Here is a 25,682-nt window from a genome sequence, read left to right on the forward strand (position 1 = left end):
CTCTCCAAGATTTTGATTTCGACATCCAACACATCTCAGGAGCTTCTAACAAAGTGGCTGATGCACTCTCCCGTGAAAGTTTCCCAGAATCAACTGGTTAAAATCGTCCTTGAGATGTGGAATATATTGTTAGTCTTTATGTACTTGGTAGTATATTTAGAGATGCATGTGTCTTATTAACTCTGTTTTCCTAGAGCTCCAGGAAGAAATCCCAGCCAGTGTTTCACCCTAGCTGAGATTTGGGGGGCGTGTCATAAATATAAAGGGAAGGGTAAACCCCTTTGAAATCCCTCCTGGCCAGGGGAAAGCTCCTCTCACCTGTAAAGGGTTAAGAAGCTAAAGGTAACCTCGCTGGCACCTGACCAAAATGACCAATGAGGAGACAAGATACTTTCAAAAGCTGGGAGGAGGGAGAGAAACAAAGGGTCTGTGGCTGTCTGTAGTCGTCTTGGCCGGGGACAGAACAGGAATGGAGTCTTAGAACTTTTAGTAAGTAATCTAGCTAGGTATGTGTTAGATTATGATTTCTTTAAATGGCTGAGAAAAGAATTGTGCTGAATAGAATAACTATTTCTGTCTGTGTATCTTTTTTGTAACTTAAGGTTTTGCCTAGAGGGGTTCTCTATGTTTTTGAATCTAATTACCCTGTAAGATATATACCATCCTGATTTTACAGGGGGGATTTCTTTATTTCTATTTACTTCTATTTTTTATTAAAAGTCTTCTTGTAAAACACTGAATGCTTTTTCATTGTTCTCAGATCCAAGGGTTTGGGTCTGTGGTCACCTATGCAAATTGGTGAGGCTTTTTATCCAACATTTCCCAGGAAAGGGGGAGTGCAAGTGTTGGGAGGATTGTTCATTGTTCTTAAGATCCAAGGGTCTGGGTCTGTAGTCACCTAGGCAAATTGGTGAGGCTTTTTACCAAACCTTGTCCAGGAAGTGGGGTGCAAGGTTTTGGGAAGTATTTTGGGGGGAAGGACGCGTCCAAACAGCTCTTCCCCAGTAACCAGTATTAGTTTGGTGGTGGTAGCGGCCATTCCAAGGATAACGGGGGTAATATTTGTTACCTTGGGGAAGTTTTGACCTAAGCTGGTAAAGATAAGCTTAGGAGGTTTTTCATGCAGGTCCCCACATCTGTACCCTAGAGTTCAGAGTGGGGGAGGAACCTTGACATGGGGCTTTAAGAAAACCACCAAATATCATAAGAGGTATGATAAAATCATAAGAACGGGCAACACTGCTGTCAATATCACTAACCCTTAGCTGCAAATTAATTAGTTGGGCCCAAAAATAAGATTGGCTTTAAAATAATGAGATTTTTAAAATATCTTTTTGTTTTCCAGTTTCTGAGCTATTTTGGATGCCACTGGGTCATGTTTTCAAGCTCTTTTCTCTATAATCATGGGAGCTAGAAACTTGGAAGGACAAGAAAAAGACAGCTGAGATTCTCATGTAATGGCAGGATTCCAGGAGCTGGGGCTTTACGAAAAGCACCAAATAATGCAGGCCTTGTAACAATATTGTGAAAGTTGACAAAAAGCTAAAATAGAATAGCTAAAATAGACTGATGAGCCCAGCTGGAGAGCTGAGACAACTCAACGGCCTTTGCCAGATTTTGGCTGGAAACCGTCCCCAGAGATTTGACCCTAAATCAGCCATGAAGCTGTAAGCATTGTGTTTTAGGGCTGAAGCAGGGGAATGGGCTGTTATGTTTTCCAGGAGTCAGGGAAGATGTGTTTTGGGGCTGGTGCAGGAAATCGGGTGTTTGTTCTGTGGCTATCAGGGAGGGCAAGGAATGGAAAGTAGTGTTGAAGGTGTTTCTGGAGGGCTCTGAGCACTGTTCCCTCTAAGCTGTGAGCGCGCACACAGATCCTAAACCCCGCACGCACAGCGAAACACAGCGCGCACAAAAATTTGCACAGAAGCACAATTTGCCCAGAAGAAATTTTTTGTGCACACAGCCTGTCAAAAATTAGAGGGAACGTTGGCTCTGAGTAGGGGTTTTAGTTGTCGGGTGTGGATATGATTATGATGCTCTTTACATGGGGTTCTGGTGCTTGTTTCACTGTATCTTCCATTCTGAATTTATGAGCTGTACCTGTTGAGAATTGCCTTGTTTTTTTGGCATGTGACATTTTGTTTATCCAGGAGAAAGAGAATACCAAAGGAAAGTTTAAACTGAATCAAAATATATGTTCTTTAAAGGGAGCAAAATTGCCTAGTGCTAGTGCTTAAAAAAGAAGCCAATAACTTAACCAATGGTGAAATAAAGCTGAAGTTTGAAAGATCCAAGACAGTCAAAGACATAGTAACCACAGCTGTCTTAACCCAGGCAAAGAGAAGTTCTAACAGTAAATTTTTTACTGCTTTAACAGTGCACTGGGGTGACTGGCACCTTATATAATAAGCACCTAAAATAGGTAATGGCAAGAGACTAGCATTTTTTACTGTGATTGCAGGATTGGGGCCTTAGACTGCAATTTCTATGGAGCAACAATCATCTTTTTGTTCTGTTGGTACAGCACTAACAGAGTGGGGCCCCTACGTGCTACCATAATACAAATAATAAATCCTAATTTATCTGAGCTGAGACTGCAAAATATGAGAAGGGTGTTAGCTAAAGATAGTCCTAAACTGCAACGTTTAGATCTGGAGGCAACTCTCCCGAAGTTTGGGGGAGATTAGATCAGATCCAGGATTCCAGGTGAGGCCCTTTCTAGTACAGAATAGGAGGGTGAGCCATTTTTAATTCTCCGCCACCTCCATGCTTTTGATCCCTAAACAATGTTTTTTCTTACCAAACATGCTACCTCAATATTTTTACTTTACTTTGATATTAGTGCTGTTGAAACTTATAAGATTGACAGCCTTGGATACTGAATACATTGAACACCAGAACAAGTATAGGATTGGCCAGCTTCCCTCACCCAGGCCAGCCAATGTGCCTCAGACATGCAGCCCGGACAGACCACACCTTTGTCACTGTGTCTCGTGACATTTCTGGACAATACCAGCAACAAAAACGTGACATAATTTGGGTTGGTCTCATATGCAGTCTCAGGCTCCCCTCTTGTGCTCTGGGGAGCAGGCCAGATAAGGAAATACATAAGGTTCCCTAAACAATTCAGATGAGTTTTGCTTACCATGCCCCTGTTCTCCAGAGCCATCCGAGAGCAGTAATTTTGTAAATGGGATCATCCTTCCTACTTTGGGAAAGCAAGAACAGAGCAGGAGGATCATGGGGTGCAGAAATGTGATGTATGGGATCCAAAACAAAGTTGCTGTTGGGTCTAATTTAAGGCCTGTCAGCCTGGCTGATGTTCTTGGGAGTTGCGGATGATTTATGGTGATATTATATGCATGCAGTTTATTTTCCTCTGAAAGTTAATCTGCTCAAGATTCTCATTTCACCTTTCTGGCCCTCAGCCCAAATCTCTGTTTTTTGCTTCCGTTTCAACTGAAATAAATCCGCTCTTAACTGTGGATTCAGTGACTCCAGCTCCAGTCACTATCCACCCGGCTTCCGAGGAACAATTCATCCTTCCAACATAGGACCTTCACTGCTACAAAAGCAAATTAACATTTCTATGTATATTAGAGATGGATGAGCCCAAACAAAACCCCATCTTTAATCTTTGGATCCAGAGCCAAAGTTCTCTCTCTTGAATGGGCACAATCCAAACCCCAGATCAACCCTACTGAATTTGGAGATTCAAATTCCGAATCCAAATTTGAACTATCCCAAAGTCTGACGTGTTCAGAATCAGATGTTACGTACTATAGCTTCAAGGTGCTACTCAGATCGGACTCCATTGTTCGGATCCTGGCCTTTGGCCCATCTCTAATTTAAATCACTAAGTCACACTTTAATATTAGTATTAATGCTGCCTCTGATGCAAATTAAAAAGATTAAATCCTGCCGATATGGACCTAATTCATTCTTAGTGTGACCGAGTTGTTTTCAGAGATCTTGCATCAAGGATCAGTGTGGCCCTGTCGGCCCAATTCACTATTGCTCTGCACTTTGTGTAGTCATTTACACCTGTGCAGCATTGACTTAAAATGACACCTTTCTGGCATTGGAACCTCTTGCACATATGTAAATTAATACACAAAATGCAGGGCATCAGAGAATGGGGTTTACTCACTGTGTCTGTGAGTAATTTACATACTGCACTTGCACAGGAAGGGAGAGGCTGTTTTTTTAAAATAAAAAACATTATACGTCACTTGCCAAATAGTGCATCAGATAAGTTTTCCTTGCTAGAGCATGTTTGCATAGTTGCAGATTTCTCAGCCTTACTATCCCTGACCAGACACTGCCCTGCTTCCCCCTCTTTCTTTCTTGTACTATGGGAGTCACCTTAAAATCATCTGTTTTGGATTAAAATTTATGAAATAAAGTCAAGGAGCAAAGAAAAGAGTCCCAGCAGATGTGCTGATAATATGCACTGAGTGGGAGGTTAGTTGCTTGTTAAAAGTGCTTTGAAAATCAGATGGCTGGTGACAAAGCATTACAGAAAGGCCAGGCGCAGGCATGCATCGTCAGTGCTGTCCTCTCTCTGAGTGATGTTAGATTAATAAGGGGGTTTTGGCTGTACTTCTGAGTGACCCTAGGACCCAAGTCTCCCCCCAAGGGACTTGAATGGAAGCAGGATTAATCCCTAAGAATAAATCTCCTCCATGTTACCATAGCAAAAATTCCAATTTTATTCATGGACTAGAGACAGCAGCTGTACCCTGCTGTCACGAGGGAGCCTTTCAGAAGCCTGTGTACTACAAGTGGCCTGTGGCCAGAATTATAAATCCTGCATGCAGCCAGAAGAGTGCCAGAGTTTAGCAAACGACTTCAGAGTCCACACATCAGAATCAGGACAAGACACTATCTCGTTGTGGATGTCACATCCTAATCCCCTTTGAGCCCCTGACTGGCCTTTCTTTGGCCAGAGAAATGCCCAGTGGCAAGGCATCACTACACTTTAAATGCTGAATATTGAGCACTCTGTCCCTCTCATCTCCAGGTGTGTGCGTAGCCTGGATCACTCTGGATCTCCCACCTGTCCTGGAATTATGTCAGTTCATTGTTTTTAAAGTTTTGTTTCATTCAAAATAGGAGCTGGATTTTGTAAAAACAATGCAACGCATAAGAAGTGTCTTGTCCAAAAACCCCAACGCTGATGACAATGTAGCGATGATGCTAATACTCTGCCCTTCTCTGGCACCTTTTAGCCAAGGCTCTCAAACTGCTCTGTAGTAACTATACTTGACTACACCACAGAAGATCCAATAGGTCCACATGCTATTGAAATAAAGGCAACCCTAGGGTAGAATAAGGCACTTGTTTAACAGTCACACAAGAGTGCTACAAAGGTATTGGACAGGAAGTGAAGAAGAATCCTGTATCCCGATGAAACTGCAGGGGGAATTTTGATCAGCCCATAGTAATTACCTGAGATGGAGTATGATTAGGATGTATAATAATACAGCTACTCCTTAGCACTTCTAGATCAGTAACATTTTACAGCTGCATAAACGAATTCTCACAATGCTTTTCTGCAGTAGGTAGGATCCCTTATTTTACAGAATCTGTTTTGAAGAGATGCAGCGACTTGTCCAAGATCACGCAGGAAGTGAGTGACAGCCAGGATTAGACCCTTGGATATCCAGCGTTATAACAGTTAATGCTAACAAAGTAGCAGCAAGCAGATAAAACCTCCTCTTTCAGGATTTCACTCAGACTATTAGGGATTAGGATGAGACCTTGTGGGGGTCAGAAACCCCTCATCTGCCTATGGTGGGATTTCTTGCAACTTGCTCTGAAGATTGATTCTGCCCACTGTCAGAGACAGGTTACTGGATTAAATGGGCCATGGGTGTGATTGGGCATGGCAGTTCCTATATTCATGTAGCTTCTCTATAGTTAACACCCATATTTTGGTGCAAAATGACATGAGAGCTTAGTGACTATCACAAGACTTGACATTTTTAAGCTTCAAAAGTCAGTACAAGCATTAGCTCATTGATCCTCCCAAAGCCCCTGAGAGAGAGAGAGAGAGAGTTTAGAGAATAAGTGGCCTGGCTTCTCTTTCATATCATATTTGCATAGATGATGACCAATCTAGCAATACAGTGGTCCCTCACACCAGGCTGGGGCATCAGTTTCTTGCAGAGATGGAAGAGCACCACGTGGTGTGTTACCCATATTACTTCAAAGTGCTCCTGGGCTATCCTTGGAAATCTCCCATCTAAGTGATAAAATTTCTTAGATTGTGGCATGTGATCAATAATCCTGGGTGGTGGGGCGCAGGTGCTGTGATATACTGAGAAAAAATGAATTGATGGACTTAGCATTATCATGGGCCTCATTTTATTCCCATTGGCGACAAATAATCCTGCTGGTGATGAAATTGGACTAAGTACTACCCCATCCAGAATATTAAAGAACCAAAATCGTACTGTACCCCCAGTGTAACTGTGCCCTTTACCCTTTTAGGAGAGATGACTCAAAAACTGGAGGACTGTGTTGAAGTCCACAAATATTAAACATACAGGACCAAATTTGTCCCTTGTGTAAGCCCACTGACTGCAGTGAAGTTACACCAGAAATACCCATGGCTCGTTGCATAATGTTTTGTTCTTTCAACAGTCTAGGTAAGGAGGACACACTAAATAGTAGCACAGTATACTGGATCAGTGGTGATCAACATTTTAAAACTGGGCCCAATCCTACACCTAAGAAGTCATTGGGAGTGTTGCTATTGGTTTGCTACTTGTGAATGGCACTTTGAAATATTTTTTACTCTGTGATGTTGGCAATACCAGTAATTGTATTGCTCTCTGAGCTAATAATATAGTCTGCTTTAGACTTTAATAGTTTACTGTATGTACAGTGTTATACTGCAAAGCAGCCTTTGGGATCTGTCAGTAGCAGTTAGCAATAAACATCTCCTTGCTTCTAGCCCATATTAAGGCCTTCTGAGGTTTTGAAATATCCACCAATGAGAATGTAGGTAAGACTTGGTCAACCAATGGCAAAGTTTGTTTGGTAACTTACTGAAAATCAACAGGAAGGCAAGACCTTTGAAAAGCTGCTGAAAACCCCAGTCTCTGAGTTTCAATATTTTCACAGCCCTAGTTTTCAGCCAGTCAGCAAATCCAGTTGTCGAGTCTTAGCCAATCAAAACATCATGTAGGTTTTTGGTTTGGCTTAGTCACTGATTTTCATGAGAAATGCACAGGAGTGGCAGGCATGGAGTGTGATTGTTGAGGATTTCATATACAGTGCTTTCTTCTGTATCCTGAAAATTCATGCTGAAATCACACAAGGATATTGTTAAAGGGACATCATCAACTTGAGCTCTAGTCAGTTTCAAAACAAAACAAAAAAGGTAAAGTTGATTCAGGTACCTATCCCCGAGTCTCCCTCACAATTTTTGTAGTTTTAAAAGCACATTTTCCTGGAGTATTTAAAAATGTTTTTCCCTCCCCGTTGCTATGTGAAAAATCCAAACTGAAGGGGGGGGGGATTATTTTTCTGTAATCTTTTTCTGTCGCAGTACTAGGCACAAACAATATTTTACAGGGACTATAACAATGGTAGGTAAAAACTTACAGCAAGAAGTGTGGGGTTTATGTTGACAGTATCCTTTTAACTCACTGTATAGACTAGAGCTCAGGGAACTGCCATTTATGCAGTGGAAAGAGCTCTAGAGAGACATTGCCTGGGATGTTGCTGTTGGAAGCATGAGGAGGGTGGTGAAGCACTGGAATGGGTTACCTAGGGAGGTGGTGGAATCTCCATCTTTAGAGGTTTTTAAGACCTGGCTTGACAAAACCCTGGCTGGGATGATTTAGTTGGTGTTGGTCCTGCTTTGAGCAGGGGATTGGACTAAATGACCTCCTGAGGTCTCTTCCAACCCTAATATTCTATGATTATATATATAATACAGTTAAAACACTGGCACCAATCCTGCAATTTGATCTGCATAGCATTGTGCATGCAAGGAGCCCCACTTCAGTTAAAGCTAGGAGGAATCCAATTGTAGAATCAGGCCAAAGTTTATTTTTTCTGGGTAGAGGGGCCTGAATAGAGTTCTGATTGTGTCATGGGATTACAACAGGCTGCAGCACTGAGGGGTGAGGAAGGGAGCATAGTGGGACCACTTTTTGGCTGGGCCAAACCAGAGTAGTGTGGCAACACTGTGCACTAGATTGCAACACCACTCACTCAAATTTGGAGGGGAAAGGTGTAGGGGCTCATGGGCTCTGTATGTGTGTGTGTCAGACTGCTACTATGTGTATGTTGAGGGGTGCCTGAGAGGGGAAGAGGAGTGTCAGGTGTTTGGGGGTCAAATCTTTGGCCACCTCATTCTTTTGTAGCGTGAATAGCGTAGCTGCAGGAAGGAGGCTGTGATTATTACTGGCACTTTGACACCTGAAAATACTCTGCAAACAATCACTGTCACATCACACATTCCATTTTACAGAAGGGGGAACTGAAGCAGAGAGAGATGCAGAGCAGGGGCATAGCCACCTATATCCTAGCCAGAGGGTATGTCAGAGAGATACTCCTGCTAGCTCACTAAAAATAGAATGTGGCCCTGGCAGTGCCTGTGGCTAGCCACACTGAATGCATGCCCAGCAAGGACACTAGGTACATACTCAGGGCGGTACACTAGGTATATGCTGCCGTGGCTACAATTCTGATTTTAGGCACCAGCTTAAGCAGAACTAGCATGGGTATGTCTACACAAGCTGGGGATCACACCCTTGCAGCTCAAATGCAAACATACCCAAGGGCATGTCTACACTGCACCTGGGAGTGTGCTTCCCAAGCTTAGGGAGACAGACACATCCCTGAGCTAGCCTGCCTGAGAGTAGCATGGGCAGCAGTTCGGGCTAGCCACCTGAGTACCTACCAGGGGGTCTGAGTGGGTTTGTACTCAGGAGGAGGTTGCCCAAGCTGCCATCTGGGCTACTCCAGGCTATAGTGCACGGCTGTTTTTATAGCACTAGCTGGAGCAGAGCTAGCGTGTCTGTTTATTCCCATAGGGAAGCAGAATCACACTTCCAGCTACAGTGTAGACATACCCCAGGGCTCTGGTCCCGTCCTAGTGCCAGACTCCCGCCGTGGCAGATGTCCCTGCCCTGCTCTGCAGTATGGCTGGAGGGGAAGATGTGGAGCAAAGACAGGAAGGAACATCTGTCCGACTTCTGGGACTGAACGGATCCTACGACTAGCTCCTGAGTGAGTCCTGTCCATGAGTTTGGGGGTGGGAGAAAAGGGCAACATCCTCTTAACCACAACGTGCAGGGTGCAGCCTGGCCAGGGTGTCAGTCTGCACGTCCCCAGACTTGCCCCAGGGACAGAGCAGGGATTTACTCCGGGACAGACACTTCCCAGCCATTTCCAGAAACAGTAATGCCACCCAGAACATGTCCCTTCCCCATGTCCACCCCATTCCCCTCCCCTCCCCACTTCCCACCAAGATGCACCACCTCATGCAGGACTTGTTCGGTCTCCCCCACATCTACAGATAGGTCATTGCCTTTTCACCATACTTTGGGGCCCACCCACATTTCCACCCCTCTCTGGCCCTGCTGCAGAGCCTTGCCCAAAACGCACAGGACTCGGGTTGGAGCAGGAGCATGCCTGGCTCCCGAGTGCTCAGCCTGCCCAGCACAGACCCATGTCCCCTGCCCATGGGGCCCACTTGTGTCACCCACAGATCTCTCTGCCAGGAGCCTCTGCCCCCTGGGCTGTGGGGCTGCCAGTTGCCGAGCGCCACCACCAGCGGCAGCAGGGCTCCCTTGCAGCCTGGCCGGCAGTTGCTGCCTGGCTCAGCCCCTAGCCCAGGAGGGCAGAGAGAAGCTGTGATGCCAGATAATGGATCCTGGCATACACCAGCCTCTTGGGCCCCCTCCCTGCCAGGAATTCAGTGGCCCCAGGCTGGTTCCCCTGCCCTAGGCAAGGACACTTGGGCTGCCCCTGGTGCATCTCAAACCCCCCACATCCCTGCCAGCTATGCTAAGCAGTGACTCACCCCTGCTCCTGTGGAATAACAAGCCCTGAGGGCCAGGGCACCAGCCCTATCTCCGCTGGAGGCCAGGCTCCAATTTGGCAGGGGACCAAACTCAAACTCTGGGTCCAAGTTGGCCTGGCAAACTCATCTCTGTAACGAGCCCAGCCCAAGAACCTCTGCACTCCAGGCTGGGGCTGGCTTTAGAGCCAGTTCCTGTGATCTGAGTTGAGAGCCAAGTTTCGGTTTGGGCTCCTCGGAAGCTCAAATCCTCACTCAAGCTGTAAGTGAAAATGTGTCGGGGATGCATTGCTAAATCACTGCATGGGTTGCCCTGGACTGGGCTAGCTGAAGGGCTGCAGATCAGGGTTGAGGGGCATCCACAGAACTGAATGAGGGTTCCAAGACTGGCATAGCAGGGAGTGCTGCAGGTCTGGCCTCAGGTGCATTGGCTAAGCTGGGGTCTAGGAGTGGAATAATCAGAGGTGATGCACATCAGGATTGTGCTGAAAGCTTGCTCAGTACCAATCCAGTCCACTGCTATTTAGTCCTTCGCTTTTATAAATTAATGCAAAAAAGAGAAATTATTAATCATGGTTCACTTCTAATATCTGGCTTCAATTTCATCCTCGTTTTGTCAGATCTATAAATATCAGATGCTGAAGATGGACAAGGGGGGTGAGGTAATATCTTCATAGAATCTTAGGACTGGAAGGGACTTGAGATGTCATCTAGTCCAGTCCCTTGCACATGTGGCAGGACTAAGTATTAGACCATCCCTGGCAGGTGTTTGTCTAACCAACTCTTAAAAATCTCCAGTGATGGAGATTCCAAAACCTCCCTAGTCAATTTATTCCAGTGATTAACTACCTTAACAGTTAGGAAGATTTTCCTAATGTCCAACTTAAACCACCCTTGCTGCAATTTAAGCCCATTGCTTCTTGTCCTATTAAGAAGAACAATTTTTCTCCCTCCTCCTTGTAACAACCTTTTACGTATTTGAAAACTGTTATGTCCCCCCTTAATCTTCTCTTTTCCAGACTAAAGAAACCCATTTTTTTCAATTTTCCCTCATAGGTCATGTTTTCTAGACCTTAACTCATTTTTGTTGCTCTTTCTCCAGTTTTGCACATCTTTCCTGAAATGTGGTGCCCAGAACTGGATACAATATTCCAGTTGAAGCCTAATCAGCGCAGAGTAGAGCGGAAGAATTACTTCTCATGTCTTGCTTACTACACTCCTGCTAATACATCCCAGAATGATGTTCAGTTTTTTTGCAACAGTGTTACACTGTTGACTCATATTTAGCTTCTGATCCACTGTGACCCCCAGAATCCCTTTCCACAGTACTCCTTCCTATGTGTGTATGTGTGCAGCTAATTGTTCCTTCCTAAGTGGAGTACTTTTCATTTGTCCTTATTGAATTTCATCCTATTTACTTCTGACCATTTCTCCAGTTTGTCCAGATCGTTTTGAATTTTAATCCTATACTCCAAACCACTTGTAACCCCTCCTAGCTTGGTATCATCTGCAAACTTTATAAGTGTACTCTTTATGCCATTATCTAAATCATTGATGCAGATATTGAACAGAACCAGATCCAGAACTGACCCCTGTGAGACCCCACTCATTATGCCCTTCCAGCATGACTGTGAACCACTGATAACTACTCTCTGGGAACATCTCTGGGAACGGTTTTCCAGTTATGCATCCATCTTATAGTAGCTCCATCTAGATTGCATTTCCCTAGTTTGTTTATGAGAAGATCATGTGAGACAGTATCAGAAGCCTTTCTAAAGTCAAGATATACCACTTCTACTGCTTCCCCCCATCCACAAGGCTTGTTATCGTATCAAAGAAAGCTATTAAGTTGGTTTGATGTGATTTGTTCTTGACAAATCCATGGTGACTGTTACTTATCACCTTGTTATCTTCTAGATGTTTGCAAATTGATTGGTTAATTATTTGCTCCATTATCTTTTCAGGTACTGAAGTTAAGATGACTGGTCTGTAATTCCCTGGGTTGTCCTTATTTCCCTTTTTAGAGATTGGCACTATATTTCCCCTTTTCCAGTCCTCTGAATCTCTCCTGTCTTCCATGACTTTTTGAAAATAATCGCTAATGGATCAGATATCTCCTCAGTCTGCTCCTTGAGTATTTTAGGATGTATTTCATCAGGCCCTGGTGACAAAGACATCTAACTTGACTAAGTAATTTTAACTAGTTTTTTCCCTATTTTAGCCTCTGATTCTACCTCATTTCCACTGACATTCACTATGTTAGACGTCCAATTGCTACTAAACTTTTTGGTGAAAAACTAAACAAAAAAATCATGTAGTACTTCTGACATTTCCACATTTGTTTCCCCGCCTCATTGAGTAATGGGCCTACCCTGTCCCTGATTTTCCTCTTGCTTCTAATGTAGTTGTAGAATGTTTTCTTGTTACCCTTTATGTCTCTGGCTAGTTTAATCTGGTTTTGTGTCTTGGCTTTTCTAATTTTGTCCCTACATGCCGTGTTATTTGTTTATATTCATCCTTTATAATTTGACCTAGTTTGCACTTTTTGTAGGACTCTTTTTTGAGTTTCAGATAATTGAAGATCTCCTGGTTAAGCCAGGCCATACTTCCTATCTTTCCTACGCAGTGGGATAGTTTGCTCTTGTGCCCTTAATAATGTCTCTTTGAAAAACTGACAATTCTCTTGAACTGTTTTTCCCTTTAGACTTGCTTCCCATGGGATCTTACCTACCAACTCTCTGAGTTTGCTAAAGTCTGCCTTCTTGAGATCCATTATCTTTATTGTGCTGTTTTTCCTTCTACTATTCCTTAGAATTATGAATTCTAATATTTCATGATCACTTTCACCTAAAGCTGCCTTGCACTTTCAAATTCTCAACAAGTTACTCCCTATTTGTCAAAATCAAATCTAGAAAAGCCTCTCCCCTAGTCGCTTTCTCCACCTTCTGACATAAAAAATGGTCTCCAATACATTTCAAGAACTTGTTGTCATAGGCGCTGATTCCATGAGTGCTCTGAGGCTGGAGCACCCATGGAAAAAAATAGTGGATGTTCAGAACCTACCCCCCACAACTGTTTGGCAGCACTCCTGGTCAGCTAATTGGGGGCACTGCCAAACAGCCCTTCCGCAACACTGCCAAACAGCTGATCGGTGGCTTGGGAGGGAGTTTGAGGGAGGGCAGAGGGCAGTGAGCAGGCAGGGGCCTCGGGGAGTGGGTGGAGCGGGAGTGGGAAGAGGTGGAGTGAGGGTGGGACTTTGGGGATGGAGCAGGCGCAGGAATTGGTGGAGCAAGTACAGGGCCTTGGGGGGAGGGGGTGGATCACCCCCTGGGAAAACGAAAAGTTGGCACATAGGCTTGTTGGACCATCTGTGCCCTGCTGTATTATTTTCCCAACAGATGTCTGGGTACTTGAGGTCCCCCATCACCACCAAGTCCTTTTATTGGACCAATTTCTCTTGGTGAAAGAAACAAGCTTTTGAGTTACACAGAGCTCTTCTTCAGGTCTGGTGCTGAAGGGTAAGCTGTTCTAAGCCTTCTGTAATTAGAAATGAAAACTAAAGTCTTTTAAAGCCAACAAAAGTCACACTTAAACCGCTACAGTCACACAGTTGCACTGCTGCAGCACTGTAGTGTTTCAATGTAGACACTACCTGTGCCGACGGGAGGGGTGCTCCCACTGATGTAAGTAATCCACCTTCCCAAGAGTCAGTAGCTAGGCTGACGGAATAATTTTTCCGTCGAGCTAGCACTGTCTACACCAGGGGGATGTAAGTTTCCAGTGTAGACCAGCCCTTAGTCTGATAAGGTTGATTCCCCGCCTTTCGCTCCTCCCATCCTTATGGTTTACAAATCTCAATACAATCTAACCCTCAATTGCCCACTTCATTTTTAAGTGGTTTCCTACAGCACGTTTGAACCCTTTATGCTTAACAATGTGTCCCAGTTTGTCATTAGCTTGGACACTCTGGCTCGTAGTTACCTACCCTCCCCAGACCTGAAGAAGAGCTCTGTGGCGCTTGAAAGCTTGTCCTTTCCCCCAACCAAAGTTGGTCCAAAAAAATAGTGTTAGCACACCTACTTTGTCTTTCTCATATCCTGTGGCCAACTGGCTACAGCAACACTGCAAACACTAATTACTATTGTGCTTTTGAAAAGTTGAGGTGAACTGCAGGTATTTTGTTCTAAACAAGTGGTATGTGAATTACCAGTTTTCAGTGCATTCACTCATAAATTATAATATGTATATACACATAGTCAATCTGGCTCTAAACATACGCAACTTCCCACTACACATGCAAAACAGGAGCAGGAAATTGGGCTGGGCAGGGGAACTATTTACTTCCTAAATACACACCCCTTGCTCATTAAATGGTTCAAATTTTGGGTCCAAGTACACTGTTCTGAATTTTGCAGAGCAGTACTGATTTCACAGGTCTTCGGAACAGCCAGACTTTCAGGATGTTTGGAGAGCCCAATGTGACTTCAGGTTAGATTCAACATCATTGTGTTACAACATTGCAAGGGAAAGATTTTGGCTCAGATCCTCAGAGATATTAGGCTCCTAACTTCCACTGAAATCAATCAAGTTAGATGGCCAAATATATTTTGAAGATTTGGGCCCTTGTTCCTTAGAGAAAGGGCAGAGCAAAAATGCCTCTATCAAGAGGAGAAGTAATGAGGGTTGCCACTTTTCCCTGCTTGACAAGACAAACTCCTGTATAACAACATGACAACTTAATGTAAGAATGTGGTGCGCCAAACATTGCTGTGTTTATTTTGCTTGATGGCTCAAATTGGTTATTTTCTGATCCTTTAACATCCTGCAAATTAGGATGCCAGATCACAGTTCACAGCTAATGCAGTCCCAGAAATGCAACCCTTCCTTGTTAGTAAAGCCTGTGGAACAATTGCTACACTATTCTGTTTTTCTGTGGAATATGTGAGTTTCCATTTTCTAATGGAATCTTTTTCATTGAGAGAACAACTCTCATCTGTCATAGTTTTATATTTGTTGAAGGACAAGAGGTTGCTGTTGTATTTACCTTGGAACACAGCATATGCATGTAAAGCAGTGGTTTTCAAAGTTTTGTACTTTCACACAGCAAGCCTCTGAGTGCAACTCCCCCTTATAAATTAAAAACACTTTTTTATATATTTAACACTATTGTAAATACTGGAGGCAAAGCAAGATTTGGAGTGGAGGCTGACAGCTCGTGACCCCCCATGTAATAACCTCGCGACCGCCTGTGGGGTCCCGATCCCCAGTTTGATAACCCCTGATATAAAGAGGGTGGCAAACCTGTGCTGTTAATGCATTACAGTAGGCTATAGTTGTTGGCAAGGACTGTGCCTAACCAGAATGTTGTAAGGGATGCTCAAGCTTGCAAAACCTACTCTGGACTGCATAGAAAGTTGTGGGTTTCTTTACAGCAGGAAAGAGAGGGTGTAGTTAACTCACTTACAGTTATTGACTTGCTTTGGGTCTCATTAAGGAAAATTGTGGCTGTACTGTTTTAAGTCTGACTGAGATAATGTGAAATTCATGCCAGATTATTAAGTAGTGTGTTGTTCGTTATTTGGAAGCAACAAACAGTGGATTTATTAGATAGTACCATTCAAATTATTTATATTTCGCTAGGAAAGGGAGACCTAGTTCCTATGAAGGTATACAATTAAAACCTCTGGACTGAGCCTGGCTATTTGCCAAGAAGACCTCTTCATGGTCCTATCAATATGTTTGTCCTTCGTGATCTGCAATAACCCTTCTCCTGGGGGAGACTTGGCTGAGTCATGTCAAATGTCTGATAAGGATTCCATAGAGACTATCAAACAGGAGAGCAAAAAGAAAAGGAGTACTTGTGGCACCTTAGAGACTAACCAATTTATTTGAGCATAAGCTTTCGTGAGCTACAGCTCACTTCGTCGGATGCATACTGTGGAAAGTTACTCTGAAACAGGAGAGTGTTAACTCTCTGTGTACACAAGCCACCTTTCAGTGTTGTCTGGCACTGGCAGAGTGTCGTATACCATTTCCTGATTACAGAAACTGTTGATGGGCTGTGAAAATCAAAACTGAGTGCCAGAAAAAGGTCTTCTTTTTTTGTCTTTGCAGGTGTGGAGATCATCATGGACAACTCACCTATACCACTGCCACATTGATAACAGATGTATTTCGTGAAGTTTGTGTTGTCCTTTTCTGAAGCATTTGGTATTGGTCAATGGACTGATCCAAGGTAACAGAAGGGCTGTTAGGATAACCCCATTGTTTGCAACAATGAGACAGTAGGCAGGACTCCACAGAAGATGCTCCCATGTGGCATGTTCCCCATATTCTGCATTCTTTGGGCTGTCCTTTGGGCGATGTGGGCTGGATGTGGCACTTTTCAGAGCCTAATTGCTCTTGGATTGACAGCAGGAAAGGAAAGGAAAACAAGGAGAAAATCCCAGGGGATATCTTTCCACCCAAACAAACAGGGAGAACAAAGAAGTATAATTTTCAATGTATTTTATTGATTTTGTCAGCAATTTGGAACCATAAACTACAGTTTTGACATGTAGTAACTGAAGCCTTACAGATCACCTTTAACAGATATGTTTAATAAGTCAGCAGCTTTTCAAAGAGCATCACTTCAACTTGGTAGATCAGTGTTTCTGAAGCAGTGGGTCATGACCTCAAAGAGGGATAGAAAAGGCAATCAGGGAGCAATAAGGCACTGAAAAATGTATTACAAACTAAAGCAAAGAATATCTCACCCACACCCCCACAGTCCCCGTACACTCTTGAGTTACCTTCAATACTGAGTTACCTTCAAGACCAAGTAATCTCTTTCAACCGTTCGAAACACACACACAAATAAATGACACAAGCGTATCATTATTACCACCGACACCTTATTTGCTCTTACTTTTATAGCAAATGTAAGGGGGTTGTGAACATTTTTGACTTCGTATAAGTAGTCAACAACCTGAAAAGGTTGAGAAACACTGCAGTGTAACAATGGCAGATAGGTATTGGACACGTATGCATGGCCAATGGCATGTAATTGCAGCCTCTCTCTCCTTGCTGAACCTGTCAGGAAGGTATTTTGAGTATGGGAGGTTAAATTGTGCCTTCAGATTTGCTAGCAATTCCCACTGACTTCAACAGGACTTGCATGTGTGTATCTAAGGACAGAGTTTGTTCCATATAGTGCACCTCTGGGAATCTCCAAGGTACTTTTTTTCAGCTCATAGTCTCTGAAAGGATGCCTTTCAGCACTGAGACTGTGATCTCACATGACAAAATCAATACTGTTATTAAGGAATAGCAACATGACAAAGTCCACCTGTCCCATGAAAGATTCAATTTACAGTGGTCACATAGCACAATGCACCTGTCACATGAAGCATTCTGGGTATAACAGCACCATGACACAATCCACCTGGTTCAGGAAACATTCCAATTAAGAGTGGTGATGCGACTATTCCACCTGCCACACAAAACATTTTGGGTGCAATAGCAACATGACACAATCCACCCATCACACAAAGCATTCCAGTTACAATGGCCACATGCTTTTCTTATTTTCCAGTATGTACTATCTAACCATATTACCTTGGGCTGTCTTGTACCCATTTGAGCTGTTGGACTGTAAGTTATTTGGGGCAAGGACTTGGTACATTATCTCTGTGTTATCTGTCTACTTATCTGGCCCCCATCATGTAGAATTTGAACAAATATGTACACCCCTACCTTGTAAATATCATGTCTGCTTACAGTGCTATATAACAATAACAGGCAGAATCTACTACATAGGTTACCTGCGGCAATAGCAAACACTTTACTGAAAAAGAATGCCCTTTACTATGTTTATAAAAGCATCACCTACTTACATGTTTATTGCATACACATTTGGTAATAATGTCTACAAATACACCATATCAAATACCTGTGTACTTATCTGGATGACTTCCTGTATTCATATACAAGTTTTTCAAAGTGTCTATATTTAGACAGATGTGGCCTAGGAACTCCAAGGTTCTAATTCTGACTTTGCCACTGACTCACTGTGTGACCTCAGGCAAGTTACTTCACCTCTCTGTGACTTTGTTTCCCCATTTGTAAAGTAGCTCCTAGGCACTTGTAAAGATTAATTATCTAATATTCAGCATGGGGTGTAAAGGAAGGGTGTAATTCTTTCACCCTAATTTGCTGTATTACTAAAACCTCTGGCACACAAGAGAGTGTAAGACAGGAAACCATCACAATGTGTTGCACTGGGAAATCTAAACCTAATAATTTCACTATATGCTGATGTATATATATATGATCTATATGATGATAGACTCTTATATGTTAAATGCTCTCTTTTAGATACTACACATACTCCTAAAAATCATTTACTCCAGTCAGTGGTGACTCTTCTATGTAAATGTGTCTCAAAAACCTTTGGAGAGACTTCCACTGAGATGAATGTCAGGTAAGTATAACTGTTTGGGTATTTGGTTTGCTCAGAGAAATTTAGAGTTGACAGGCAAGATCTTCAAAAGGAGGAGCCTAAATTTAGGTTTCTAAGTCCATATTTAGGGCCCTGAATAAGTAGCCTGATTTTGATACACTGAGCAGCCAGCAGCTCCCCTTAGGAAAGTATGTTCTTTCCCCTTTCTATCAGCTAATAATTGCTTCCTCACCCTATCACACTTCCACTACATTAACAGAAACATGAATAAAAGATCTGACATGAGATAAGGTGATTAGAACTGCTGTCAGTATTTGGTGTCAAGTGCTCAAGCACTATACATTATTAATAATATAATACAATTTTCTCAAATTTTCCAGGGAAATTTTTTTAGACAGTGGAAAGATTTTAGGATTCAAACTTTGTCAATGTAATGTTATTGGAGAACAATTTAATATCCCCAAAACTCACTTCTTTAAGTTCTTTCTGTTAGGACATTTCCTAGAAGAAGAAACTAAATTGAGAATGTCTGATGTGCCAAATTTTCAATCTTTTGGAGTAGATACTCTCCAGAGTAACCATCACCCAGCAGTAATTCATTTCTGATAGGGAAACATTAAGGGTTAGGATGAAAAAATATTAAGTGAGTGAGGGATTTAAGAACAGTATATACTTATTCGCAAAAAGAAAAGGAGTACTTGTGGCACCTTAGAGACTTTTTACTTGGATTTAAACTTGGAGAGTGGTCAGTTTGGATGAGCTATTACCAGCAGGAGAGTGAGTTTGTGTGTGTATGGGGGTGGGGGGTGTGTGAGAAAACCTGGATTTGTGCTGGAAATGGCCCACCTTGATTATCATGCACATTGTAGGGAGAGTGGTCACTTTGGATGAGCTATTACCAGCAGGATAGTGAGTTTGTGTGTGTGGTTTTTGGGAGGGGGGTGAGGGGGTGAGAGAACCTGGATTTGTGCAGGAAATGGCCCAACTTGATTATCATGCACATTGTGTAAAGAGTTGTCACTTTGGATGGGCTATCACCAGCAGGAGAGTGAATTTGTGTGGGGGAGTGGAGGGTGAGAAAACCTGGATTTGTGCTGGAAATGGCCCAACCTGATGATCACTTTAGATAAGCTATTACCAGCAGGACAGTGGGGTGGGAGGAGGTATTGTTTCATATTCTCTGTGTGTATATAAAGTCTGCTGCAGTTTCCACGGTATGCATCCGATGAAGTGAACTGTAGCTCACGAAAGCTCATGCTCAAATAAATTGGTTAGTCTCTTAAAAAAAAATAATAAGATGCTCAAATAAATTGGTTAGTCTCTAAGGTGCCACAAGTACTCCTTTTCTTTTTGCGAATACAGACTAACACGGCTGTTACTCTGAAACCTATATACTTATTACAAGTGGTCAGATACCTATGAACAAGTCCAGAGATCTTCCATGAATAAAGGATACGTGTATTAACAGAACATATGACACAAACAATAAAGACCGCAATGAGAAATGTAACAAGCATCAAGCTGAGACCAGAAGGGAGGATATTCTGTTATTATTAGTATCCGTACAGCAGGATAGATGGTCATGACTTTTACAGACAAATCGAGAAGACAGGAACTGAGGTGTACAGGTTGTAAGGAGCCCCTATGAGGTACTCAGAACTCTCACTGCTATAGAAGTCAATTGGAATTGAGGGCATTGTACACCTTGCAATAAGTACTCAAAACCACACTAGCCCAGATCCTAAAACCTTATGTCCACAGGCATTTCACTTAAATCTGCCATTGTTGTTGTAGCCCAGTGTAGATCCATTGATGGTAGCCACACTGAAAGCACTAGTGCTGACTACTAGCTCTGCATTCATACGGCAAGCAGGGATTGGACAATATGGTGGTGAAAAGGAAGGTGACGAACCTACAGTAGGTTCCACCAGTGGAATTGCATAAGTGGTAATGCAACATTGGAAGATTTTTAAGAAATATGCTAGTGAGGTCACAGCTTCGATTAGCCAAAATGAATCAAAGGATGACAAATAAAGGATTGTGTTGGGAGAAAACTAGACGACTCCAGAGTTACAAAAGTAAGAGATCTTGTGTTCATATCTTGTTGGTTCCTCTTTTTTTTTTTTAGAAAGTTAAAATATTATAATGTTAGTTTGAGGAAGTCAGTCAGAGGGTAGAGGTTGTGGAATTGAGATTAGCATTGGAAAGCTAGTCAAGAGAAGTGAGTCGTGAGGAGGGATTTGGAGGAGGGGAGTGAGGTTTCATTGAGAAAGGTTAAATCTTTTTTTAGCTGGTGCTGAATATTTCCAATAGTCACAATCCACAAGTCTGTCTCTTCCTTCTCGGTGGGTCAGGCTAAACATCCAGGGAAGTTCTTGAGAAGCTATTCAGTGATGTACTGAAGCAAAGGATTGCAGCCATCTGAAGGAAGGCGGATTAGTGTGTTCTGGAGAAAAAAAATGAAAATGAGCAGAATTAATCCAGTCTTTTGATAAAATATGTAGCATGTGCCCAGACATGGGCTAACTGTAGGCCAGCATCTTTGTAATCCTCAGAATTTTGTACATTCAGACTGTGTTATAGAACTAGGGTCCAGAATTGGACTCTTAATCTGCACTCCCTGTTTAAGGTCAGATCTTAACTGTGGAATGCCCCTAAACTGTAGCTTCATGCTATCTAGCATTGCCTGAGTATCTAGTTGTAGTTTTTTGTAGAGATCTATTTTAAAGTTAATAAACAATTTATACAAACAATAATTATTTAGTATTTGTAAAGTGAATATTATGATGAAAAGTGCATTATAAATATTAGGGGGCTTATTCCTTCACCCACTTACTTCCCTGGTCCTTCTCGCATGAACAGAGAGCAACAATACCCAAAGTCCAAAGGTGCAAACAATTCAATGTTTATTGGGGTGAACTTCCAGCAAGCATGATTCCAGTTTCCTTCCTTAGTGTCCCCCTTCCCAGCTCTGACACCACAGAGCCTTACACCTGTGTCCCTGTTCCCATTCCTGCCCTTAGCCAAACATGATTCTAATTTCCTTGCTCCCATTCCCTGTTCCCATCACCCCACCCCGCCCCCACCCACTTCCTGATTGACTGCAGACTATATAGTAAAACTTGAGTTCTGCTTAGCTATACCTTAACCAATCATTTTCCTGAAATTTAACTAACCAATCCTAACATATTGTAACATGATTATGTAACCAATTATATCTCACCACCTTAATTAGTTTACACCCAGCAAAATTAATTATACAGCAGACAGAAACAATCACAGAACCAGACAGAGATTATACAGACAAACAATAGCAAAGTGACAAAACAATACAGAAGTGAGGATTTCACATCCCAGCTATTGATAACTGCGTTCTTGCCAGACAGGATGCTATCAAACTAAGTTTCCTTTTACATTTTCTAGGCACTTCCCTTTCTCTGGAGGTGAAAGGCACTATCAGGACAGTATTGTATTCCTAACAGCCCAATAGCACCTTATTTCAATGTGACTAGTTTGGAATGTGAGGATGTGACTGGTCGCTTCCCAGTTTATGGCTGCCTCAGTTGCTTAGCCAAAGGCCTTAGCCTAAGAACAGGGCCGCAGACTGTCACAGTAAGAGAAGGCCCTTACACCGGCAGACAGTGATTTTGATTCTTTCTTTTATATCTCTATAACTAGCCAAGTGATAAGAATACATCTAAATTCTTAGAGTACAGGCCTTTACAGACAGGCCTGAATATCTATATCCTAACACTAAATGCAGGCACCACTGAGAATTTAACAGATTTACAGCCAAAAGCACCAACTGAATGTCTAATACCATGTCATGAATTGGAATTCAAGATACAACAGGGACTGGTCCATTATATTGAGATAAGATTAGATTTAGATGGACTTTTCTTCTGATTCTTCTATTAAAACATTGAATATGTTCTAATATGCTATGACATTCCAGGGTGCAATCCAGACCAGTGGGGGGGGGGGGGCTGTCACCATCTGCCCTGTAACCTGTGGTGCCTCACAATGCTTTACTGCAGTAGATCCCACCTGGGTAGCTCATAAACAGCCTGCCAGCATGCAGGTAATACTCTGAGTGTCTATCTATAGTTGCAGCCTGTCCAATACATGCCCATCACACTCTGGCTTTCACCAGTCTCGATTACCACCTGCAGGATGACCCCAACACACTCCCAGTCCTGGATTTTCCCCAAAAAACATATGTTCTGCACTGTCCAGACCTGTGGTGGACAGAGCATATATATTCTGTCTCTTGCTCCTCTACAAGGATCAAGATACAACTTGCTCTTTTAAATGGACTTACCTACACAGTTCACAACACTGGAATTGTTTTGATTAAAGAATAAAATAAGTTTATTTAACAAAAGAAGATAAGATTTTAAGTGAGTACAAGTAATGAGGCTTTGAGGTCAGAAATGGTTACAAGAAAAATACAGATAAAATACTTCCTATTACTAAACTTAACAAACTAGACTTGGGTCAGGGTGGCATTCTTACCACAAGTTTTTCAGTAGCATTGATGACCAAATTTTACGTCTGGATCTACTCCCAAGGCCCAATGGCTGTTTCTTTTGTCTTCTTAGTTGCAAAAAGAGAAATGGACAGGGAGAAATAACTCAAGGTGTTTTTGCCCTTCACTTTTATAGTTCAGTCACCCTTTGAAAATGCATTTTCCTGAGAGTGACCCCTAGATAAAATTCTTTTCAGCTGAGAGCAAGGAGATATGGAGTCTGGTGGGAGAAGAGATGTTATGCAGTTGCTGTTCACCTCTGTTTGCTAAGCTGCAGATCTGTTTGTCTCTTGCCTTACCCCCCTTAAATGCCAAAGAATGGCCACTTGATAGGTGACGGCCCATAAGCTTTGATGACATCCAACTAGACAAACTTGTCCTTTGTCTTTGAGAAACAGGTGAACCTACTTCCCAGACTTGTCTGGTAAACACACTTCAGTCGTGATTTCATCTTATGTTCATAACTTTACATGTAATGTTGTTACATACATTTTGCCATATTATTGACCAACAAGTTATTCAGTTTTCAAAGTATACTTTACAAGGCATATTTTGTACAAAGATTAGTGTGCAGGGTGTGAATACATGGTGCATTCCATCACATATGCATTCCTCCAAGAAAAAATAGCACATTGTCTACATTGTCTGGTTTACATAAATTGGATTGTATTGATACATTTACTCTTATTTGCATTGCTAAAATGGAGAGAATGAACTATCTTGTATAGCATGAAAAAGGAGGAGCCATATTGAAACAAAAGGCATGGAAGGAGGCATTATAAGGGATCTCACATACTATTATATTTAGTTGGAGTAGGAAGTTGGATTGTTTGTCACATGAGGAACAGGACAATGGTGGAGGAATTCTTATTTCCTAATGTGGAGGGATTTAGTGTATGGAGTGTGTTGATGTGTGAAATTGACAACCAGATGTCAGGCAATTATTAAAAGGGACACAAATCCACTAACCCCTGTGAGACCACTGATTTCCCCAATAACATTTTTACCTGGAAACAACTGACATTTGGTTTCAAAATGATCCACTTTTTAAGGTTTTGATTTTGTTTATTCTCAAACAAACTGGTCTGTCAAGAAACACTGACTTCCTAATAGGCTATGAAAACTATTTGTGCTGACCAGTCACCTTATCAGGATTTCCACTGCATTGCACTTTTTATTTTAACCTACACTTGTTTTCATTTTCATTGACAGGTGGTGTCAATATGATGCACATAGAATAATCATGAGGCTTCAATCCATACCTGCATCTGACTTTATAGTTGCATCTTTCTTCTTTGATTTTTCTATCTTTCAATGTAACTGTGATGTTTGCAGCAAGCTGTGGCCCTTACATATACAGCTCCATATCCTACTCAATGACAAAATTCCCATTCACTTCAATGGGAGCAGGATTGGGCCATGTTAGTCTGATGAGGGAAAGCATTACCTGCAGGGATTAGCAAAACATGATAAGAGAATATTGCATGGCAGAGCTGCTGATCATACAAAGGAAGAAATAAAGCAACATCCCAGCCTTGTGTTAGGTTTTCTCTAACGATGCATAAGAAAAATATCCCATTTAAAATAAATGTGTTGCACTTTTGCCAGAACTCTTGTGCTCCACAGAAGGCAGAATTTTCAAACACTGAATCTAGCTCCTCTGAGTACTGTATAGAAAAAAAGGAACCTTTAGAACTGGGCGAGCAGCACCTTATAGCCTGTCAGTAATGTCTGTTCTTTGCACACCCAGCATTTTATGGTCTTTTTTCAGGAAACATACAGGTGGAGATGTTGAATGCTGTGCCCCAGTTTAATGCTGTAGCCACTGCATGTCTGGACTCTGTGATAATTCGGCTGCACAGAGAGGATGGCACGAGTACCACAGCCAAAGCAGTGATGCACCTTCATGAGTTCTGTCCTTGAGCTTTTCCCTAAGTCTTTCTTCTTTTGTTCTATGAAGCATCATCATAATAAACAACACATTGTCCAGCACTTTCCATCCAATAATTTCAATGCAGTTTATAAGCATGAATAAATTAAACAATGCAATCCCCCTGTGTGAAGGGTCAGTATAATTAATACCATTCAATAGATGGAGAAATTGAGGCACAGAGGAGGTGAAGATCTTGCACAATCTCACACGTCAGGGATAGAACCTAGTGTCCTGACTCCCCATCCTCTGCTCTAAAAAGCTGATCCAGCTCCTGTTGCAGTCAACATTAAGACTTGCATAAACTGCAGTGGGCTAGATCAGGCTGTGAGATCCCATTCTCACATAAACCTAGATCTGAGCCTATATAGAGAACTGCATACAAATGATGAGAGATGGGATGTAATGAAAAGCAAGTGATCACAGTGACATTTTGCACATATCTTGTTAGTTGTATGATTTTTGTTTGGATGAGATTTTGAAGGGGATAATTCTCAATTACCCAACTTGTTCACACTTCCCTGAAAAAAGTGAGATTTGAGGAGACTGAATGTGGTTGCATGCAGGCTTGGAGGAGTTTCAGTAGTTGGGGGCCCCTGTGGAGGAAAGCCTAGAGCTGATGAGGGTGGGAGACAAGCATAATGATGAGAGATGGTCATGTGGCTTGGGTGGAGTGAAAAGGGTAAAAAGGGAACAAAAAGAGCAAGTGATAGAATGAGGGGCATGCAATGTATTATTGCAG

At 42.4% G+C, this 25,682-nt stretch overlaps 1 long non-coding RNA gene across 2 annotated transcripts; it reads left to right on the plus strand.

The window, feature by feature from the left end:
- On the plus strand, positions 1 to 24,983 carry LOC311523089. 2 transcript variants are annotated; one of them, XR_014712259.1, is made up of 4 exons: positions 1 to 489; positions 16,157 to 16,277; positions 18,398 to 18,503; positions 24,782 to 24,983. It is a non-coding gene; the product is annotated as an uncharacterized lncRNA (long non-coding RNA). The 2 variants fall into 2 exon arrangements; XR_014712260.1 differs by lacking the exon at positions 1 to 489 and adding an exon at positions 7,253 to 7,390.
- The last annotated feature ends 699 nt before the right edge of the window (positions 24,984 to 25,682 follow it).

The sequence above is a fragment of the Lepidochelys olivacea genome (genome assembly GCF_965140295.1).
Source record: "Lepidochelys olivacea isolate rLepOli2 genome assembly, chromosome: 7".
Lineage (NCBI taxonomy): Eukaryota > Metazoa > Chordata > Testudines > Cheloniidae > Lepidochelys > Lepidochelys olivacea.